General features: G+C 41.6%; 1 protein-coding gene across 1 annotated transcript in view; it reads right to left on the reverse strand.

Moving 5' to 3' along the window:
• pou2af2 (POU class 2 homeobox associating factor 2) overlaps window positions 1-7,510 on the reverse strand; it is an 89,101-nt gene extending 81,591 nt beyond the window's left edge. Inside the window, exon 1 of the mRNA XM_063038403.1 lies at window positions 7,435-7,510. The gene's annotated coding sequence lies outside the window, so the exon portion shown is untranslated. The remainder of the gene's footprint in view (window positions 1-7,434) is intronic.
• Window positions 7,511-7,915: the final 405 nt, after the last annotated feature.

The raw sequence follows: 7,915 nt of genomic DNA on the forward strand, positions 1-7,915 counted from the left end.
AAGTCTGTGCAATGTTGCTCACCTTTACCTCGCCTCTGCTTGTCTGCTACTGATCCCTCATCCATTTCTTTGTTTCTTCTTGATGGCTATTCTAAGACTAGAACTAAAGGTCACAGGTTAAGTGCAAAAGGTGAAATATTTAAGTGGAACTGCCAACAGAAGTGGTTGATAGCAACATTTAAGAGAAGTTTGGTTAAGTACATGGATGGGAGGAGTATGGAGGGTTATGGTCCAGGTACAGGTCAATGGGAATGAGCAGAATAATAGTTCAGCATATTTAGATGGGCTGAAGGGCCTGTTTCTGCGCTGTAGTGCTCTATGACTCTGACACTCCCATCTTCTACCTTCATAGACCTCAGCTCATCCAAATTGTGCCTTAACTTCCACTATGTCCCTATCACTCTACCAGCAGAGCAACGCACACAAAATGCTGGAGGAACTTAGCAGGTCATGCAACATCTATAGAGTTGCTTCTGGCCAAGACCCTTCATTGGCTCTTTACTCCCCTCCGTTGATGCTGCCCGACCTGCTGAGTTCCTCCAGCATTTTGTGCGTGTTGTTCTGGATTTCCAGCACCTGCAGAACCTCATGTGTTTATAAGCATGAGTCTACTGCACTCAAGGTTCAGAGCACAGAAACGCAGTTTGAAAATCAAAAGAGGATGGGAAGAGTTGGTATGGGATTGGAGTAAATAAAGAAACAAGAGGCAATTAGTAAATTACAAGAAAAGTATTTAAGTACACCCAGTAATGGAAATGCTCTACAATAGACTGACATTTACAAATCAATTAAAGAAATATTGCTTCTAAAATATTTTGCTTGTAGGTTATGATCAATTCGCTTGCATTTCTCTTCCAGGTACTCCACACAAATTGCCACCTGACTAGCTGAGTAACATTTCATTCAATCTCTCCTGGCCCCCATCCTACCTCAGAGCCATCCCTTGTGTGCCTTTTGGCTTTTCTGAGGAAAGGTTATCTATCTGAAGCATTCACTCTATAGGTGCCATGGATTTGCAAGCCTGGGCAGTACAATATGGAGAGCAAGCTGTTGCCCACATAGCAAGCTGCCCCTCTCCACACATCTGATGAATCCAAAGAAACGGCAGAGACTGATACAGTTTGCTACCAGCAGCATCACAGGAGATGCCAGTCAGTGTGGAACTCAATGTAGAACTGCCTTAGGGACTCCAGCTCTGGATTTTTCCTTGAGGTTTACTCTCAAAGACTTCCCCATGAGTGGGTATAGCCACAAGGCAGCAGGAAGTTGGAGATCAGAGTTCTCCCTCTCCTAGCTGAGCTGCCAAACATGGCTGACAAGCCCCAACTGCCTGATGGCTAACTGGTCATTGGAAATTGTCCCATGATTAGGTTCAGGGATCACTGGGCTGAGTGGCTCAAAGGACCAGAAAGGCCGACCCCACGCTGTATCTGCAAATAAATAAAGAAAGAAATAAAAAGCCTGTTACCGTGTTCTATTTCTACATTTAAATCTAAGTCCATTTTTCCCTCGGCAGCTGCTTCCTGAGCGTTTCCATTATTTTCTGTTTCACTTGGATCCTGACTACATACGACAGGTATAAGGGCAGACTTTGTTAACAGAGTTTGCTCAGCTGAACCGCTCTTATGTAGATAAAGGCTTTGATCAGAATAAACTTTTCTTTCACTTAATCATGAATGACATTTCCAAAAACGATTCAAATAAACTCTTTTCTGTCAGAAACAGCACTATGTTTTAAATATAAAATATCCCAACAGACACTGTAAAAAAAATGAGATTCTACATCTGTTTGGTCAGAGAGGTCAGTTCCAATGGAGGAAAGAGAGATCAACGTTTCAGATGGGAAGTTCTTAAGACCTTCATGATGAACTTGGTCAGAATCAGAATCAGAAACAGGTTTATTATCACCGTCATATGTTGAGAAATTTGTTGTTTTGCAGCAGTACATTGCAATAGATAATAATAAAATAAATTACAATAAGAAATATATATATAATGATTAACTGGTAATAAATATATATAAAGTAGTTATCTTATATAAATATAAAATAACTAGTGCAAAATGAGAGCCAAATAGTGACGTTGTGTGTTTGGGTTCATGGGCAATCAGATGGCGGCGAGGAAGAAGCTGTTCCTAAAATGTTGAACCTTTAAGCTCCTGTACCTCGTTCCTGACGGTAGCAGTGAAAACAGGGCATGTCCTGAGTGATGGGGGTCCTTAATGATGGATGCCCCATTTTTGAAGACGGCCTTGATGTTGGGAGGCGAGTGCCCATGATAGAGCTGGCTGAGATTACAGCCTCCACACCAGATGCTGATGCTCTCTAACTGTACTTCTGTAGAAATTTGCTAGTCTTTGGTGACGTACCCAAGAATCGAAAGCAAAGCAAGAAGTAAGTACTGAGTATCTCCAGCTTCCTGGATATTGGAAGAGGCTATTGAAACGCCTTCCTTACAACACCTCAGAGAGGATGCATGAGACCGTGGAAAGTTCTGAAACAGTGTGTGAATCCTGCAGCTGAGGCACTGTGAGCTAACGTGTGTCAGTGGGCATGGAGCAGGTGAATAAATGGGGAAGTTGAAGCCAAGGCACAGTTTGGATGAGCTCAGATCTATGAAAGGTGGAATATGGGACTGTCAGAATCTTGAAATCCACAAGTCCTTTGGAGGCTGGAGGCCAAAGAAGATGATCTGTCCTGGGGTTAAAGCACTGTGTTTGTATAGGGGTGGGTGTGTGGGAGGGAGGAACCGAGTTTGTTTTGCTGTTGTTGTTTTGCCACTTGTGTTCTGTGTTGTTGTGTTTGGTGTGTTTTGCCAAGCATGGTGGGCATGCTATGTTGCCACTGTCAGACCCCACTTGGAGTACTGTGCTCAGTTCTGGTCACCTCACTGCAGGAGGGATGTGGAAGCCATAGAAATGGTGCAGAGGAGATTTACAAGGATGTTGGCTGGATTGGGGAGCATGTCTTATGAGAATAGGTTGAGTGAACTCGGCCTTTTCTCCTTGGAGCGATGGAGGGTGAGAGGTGACCTGATAGAGGTGAACAAGATGATGAGAGGCATTGATCGTGTGGATCGTCAGAGGCTTTTTCCCAGGGCTGAAATGGCTAGCACGAGAGGGCACAGATTTAAGGTGCTTGGAAGTGGGTACAGAGGAGATGTCAGGGGTAAGTTTTTTACGCAGAGAGTGGTGAGTGCGTGGAATGGGCTGCCGGCAATGGTGGTGAAGACAGATACGATAGGGTCTTTTAAGAGACTTTTGGATAGGTACATGGAGCTTTGAAAAATAGAGGGCTATGGGTAACCCTAGGTAATTTCTAAGGTAGGCACAACTTTGTGGGCCAAAAGGCCTGTATTGTGCTGTAGGTTTTCTATGTTTCTATCTTTCTATAAATCTGAATCTGAATAGTCTTCAAGAACAAGCAAAGTCATAGGTGAGAGATCAGTAGTAGAGGAGCTGATGCAGGGTAAAGTTGAGCAAAGTTACACAAGACAGAAACAGGTCTTTATGTCCAGCGATCACTTTATTTGCCACATGTACATGGAAACATCAAAACATGCAGTGAAATTCATTGTTTGCAACAATGACCAACACGGTCTGAGATATGCTGGGGGTGGCCCGCAAGTATCACCATGCTTCCAGTGCCAACAACAGACTCAATGGGCCAAATGGCCTAATTCTGCTCCTATATCTTATGGTCCTTTGGTCTTATAGCTTACTCAAAACTTACTAACCCTAACCCATACATCTTTTGGACTGTGGGAAGAAACGACAGCACCCAGAGGAAAGCCACACTATCACAGGGAGAACGTACAAACTCGTTACAGTCAGTGTGGGAATTGAAGAAAACTTGCATGAACCCAAGCAGAATATGCAAATTCCACACAGACATGGTCAGAGGTCAGAACTGAACCCAGAACACTGAGGTTGTGAGGCAGCAGCCCTGCCAAATGCACCAGTGTTTAGTGGGCAGTGTTGGGGATAGAGTAGTCTGGAGCTCTTCTCGTGGTCAGATACATGACAAATACAAGATCATGTAATCTTGCATCTGATCATGAGTCTGTTTCAATCTCAGACAGTCCCCAGCGATAGATAAAGAGAGAAAGGGAAGAGTGTGAGTGAGTGTGTGTGTGTGAGTGTGTGTGTGTGTGTGTGTGTGTGTGTGTGTGTGTGTGTGTGTGTGTGTGTGTGTGTGTGTGTGTGTGTGTGTGTGTGTGAGTGTGTGTGTGTGTGTGTGTGTGTGAGAGAGAGAGAGAGAGAGAGAGAGACAGAGTGGGGGAGGGCGAGAAGAGCAACGTGGAAGATTGTAACATCGGAACAGTAAGCTGCTGGTCTCCACTCTCCTTGTTGCAGCAGTGACCTCTCCCTCTCACGATGGAAGGAGAGAGAGAGTCTGTCTGGGATACCGAAATACTGGGTTATGGACTGTAGTTTTGATGGACTCTAGATCAAGGTCTCTTTGGGGACTTTTGCTGTTGCTTGCACGGTGGGGAGGGGAGGGGGGGTCTGTGCTTTGCTGGCACAAGTGGGGGGGGGCCAATGCTTCTGCTGCTTGTGCATGGGGGGGGTGGAGGGGTTCCCCCTGTGACCATGTAATTGTCATTTTATAGTCATTCTTCAGTACACACATGTAAAAGAGAATGAACTCATTGTTTCTCTGGATCTGATGCAGCATAAAAAAACACATTAAGTGAAAATAAAAAAATTAAAAACCTGCAATAAAAAAGCAATCCTATAAAACACAATGTGAGTGTAGCCATATATACATAAAATTAACTTATACACAGAAACTGATTGTATGTCCATAAAGTGACACTAGGTGCAGGAGTACCTCTACATAAGGGTGACTCTGACAGGAAATGATAAAGTGGGCAAAGAGGAGCTCTTCTAGATAGCAGTCGGGCATTGGAAAACAGTGTAGGTATGAGGTGTGGAGTGTAAGCATAAAGTGGCAATGCACGGTAGGATGAAGAGTGTTCAGGGGCAATGAAGAGGATTTTGATATATGGCGATTAATTCTTTGACCTAAATGAAAAAGACTTGTGGCATTCCAATTCAAAGTCATTTCAGTTAGAAAATTGAATACCCCATTATTGAATTGATATGTCACCAAAGACTCTCACAAATCTGTACAGATGTACCATGGAGAGTGTTCTGACAGGTTGTGTCACTGTCTGGGACGGTGGGAGCCACTGCACAGGATCATAAAAAGCTGCAGAGGATTGTAAACTCAGCCAGCTCCATCATAGGCACTAGCCTCCATACCATCAACTGCATCTTCCAAAGGTGATGCCTCAAGAAGGCAGCGTCCGTCATGAAGGACCCCACCACCCAGGACACACACTTTTCTCATTACTACCATCAGGCAGGAGGTGCAGGAGCCTGAAGGTACACACTCAATATTATTAGGAACAGCTTCTTCCCCTCTGCCATCAGATTTCTGAGTAGACAATGGACCCCATGCATTATTTATGTCTATATATTTTTATATTGTAATTTGTAGTATATTTTATCTATTGCCCTGTACTGCTGCCGCAAAACAACACATTTTACAACGTATGTCTGTGATAATAAACCTGATTCTGACTCTGGTTCTGAAATGCAAAGGATGTAGAAATGACATGGCCAGTTATTTATCAGATTACCTGAATTAAGTGGTTTAAATTAATGGTAAACTAATTTTAATCCACATTGATATAAAATAGCAAAACACATCTGAGGGGATAGAGCAAAAACAGGCAGTGACTCTGGATGTCCCCTTACTGAGACAACACTTGTTACCAAATAGATAACTTTGGTTTAGTTGTCAGGCACACATCACTTTTAGATCAGTGCACATTACAGTACAGCAATTGCAAGAAATTATACTTACAAAATAATTTTCAACACAGCAAGTGAAATCATTTCCTTCAACAAACAAACTTTTCATTGCAGTAATTTCTAAACTCAACCATACAACAATGAGAAGAAGTATATGAATATCTGATCTTAGATAAACTGAGCTAACTTACTTTTCTAATAGCAATACACACAAAAAATGCTGGAGGAACTCAGCAGGTCAGGCAGCATCTATGATGGGGAGAAAACAGTTGATGTTGCAAGCCAAGACCCTTCATCAGAAAAGAGCTTACTTTTCCAATAAGTTTTTATATCTGCTTAAAGTTCACATTTCAAACTAAATTTATTTTCAAAGTACTGTACATATATATCACCATATACTACCTAGAGATTCATTTTCCTGCAGGCATTCACAGTAAAACAAAGAGATACAATAGAATCAATGAAAAACTACACACAAGCAAAGACGGACAAACAACCAATATGCAAAAGTAGACAAACCGTGCAAATAATAATAATAATACATAATACTGAGAACATGGTGATGTGAATTATAGAGTCCTTGAAAATGAAATTGTAGAATAAATTCAGAATTGAGGTGAGTGAAGTTATCCACTCTATATTTATATTTATATTGTCAATAATTATAACAGACCATTTTGTTCATATGAAATATTATTTTATGGTTGCCTTCTTCATTTGTTGCCAACTTTCCACCCATCATGTCTTCCGTATGGAGTGTTCATTCCTTACTGGGATATCTTGTATGAATTTTCCCATTTGGGACCCACCAATATCTTCCAAACATCAACTGACTATCTGGCAAATGGAGAATAAGTTCCAGCCTTCTGCCCAATAGTTAATGCCAATTCTGCCTTTAACAAAGATCCACAGTTGTGTAAAGACACAGTTGTGTTGCTTTAGTTTGGACTGTTTTGTCCATTCAGAGGCTTGAATCATCCTAAATTCAGGGCGGGGATTAAATGTTTAATCTAGACGGATTTCTCTTAGTTCCAAATCAATGGAGAAGTACTTGATTAATCAATCTGTCATAATGTGAACTACATGTTTTAATGTGGATTATGAACATCAAATGCATTCAGAATTAAACATAGCAAAGGCAAAAAAGCAACTTTGTCTTTTCTATTACCTAACACAGCATGTATTTCCAAAGTGTTTAGCATAAACAGAGAGAGGCTGTCCGTTGGACTGAGTCAGCTTTGGATGCTGCATCCTCACTGTCTATGTATACGTAAGCCAATATGCAAGCGATATGGAGAGCAAATTGTTGCCCATGTGGCAGGCTCCCCCTCTCCATGCATCTGATGAACCCAAAGGAACGGCAGAGACCGATACAGTTTGGCACCAGTGGCATCGCAGGAGTTACCAGTCAGTGTTGAACTCAACATAGAACTGCCTTAGGGACTCCAGCTCTGGATTTTTCCCTCGGGGTTTTCTCCCAAAGCTGTCCCCATGAGTGGGTATGGCTGCAGGGCAGCAGAGATTTGCTTCTCCTAGATGAGTTGATGAGCCCATTGACCCGATCAAGTATAATCACACTTTATTAACAATAAAAGAAGTCCAGTAATACTTACTAGTTTCCATGGTGTTGACCAGATAATGCGATTCTTTCAAAATATCAAAAAGATATTTGCCTCCTTTTCTGTTGTATTTAAGGTTCTGTTTCTCAAAATTTCCAGCAACTCTGTCAGAACTTTAAGTACATTGCAAACTGCAAAATGCTCTGTGGATCTTCTAATATATATTTCCCATTTAACCAATACAGTACGGTGAGTAGTTTGACCTACTGCAATTTGTTTAAATGCAAATATTCTTGCCATCAGTTGATTTTCTGAAATTTGCATTATCATTATAGATGGTTGGAAGGTAGTCAAACGCACAATTAGCCCTTTGGTTTCTGTTTTGAAGAGTTAGTTTGTATATTTGTTTCAAAAACATTTGTTTTCTTCGAGATTATAAATCCGTGTTTTCTGCGTTAGCAAGTATACATGTTTAACAAATGTGGGTCAGATGTGAAGTTGCCATTGTGTGATTTCTGATAACACATTAAAGTAA

Source organism: Mobula hypostoma, chromosome X2 (genome assembly GCF_963921235.1).
Source record: "Mobula hypostoma chromosome X2, sMobHyp1.1, whole genome shotgun sequence".
NCBI classification, from domain to species: domain Eukaryota; kingdom Metazoa; phylum Chordata; class Chondrichthyes; order Myliobatiformes; family Myliobatidae; genus Mobula; species Mobula hypostoma.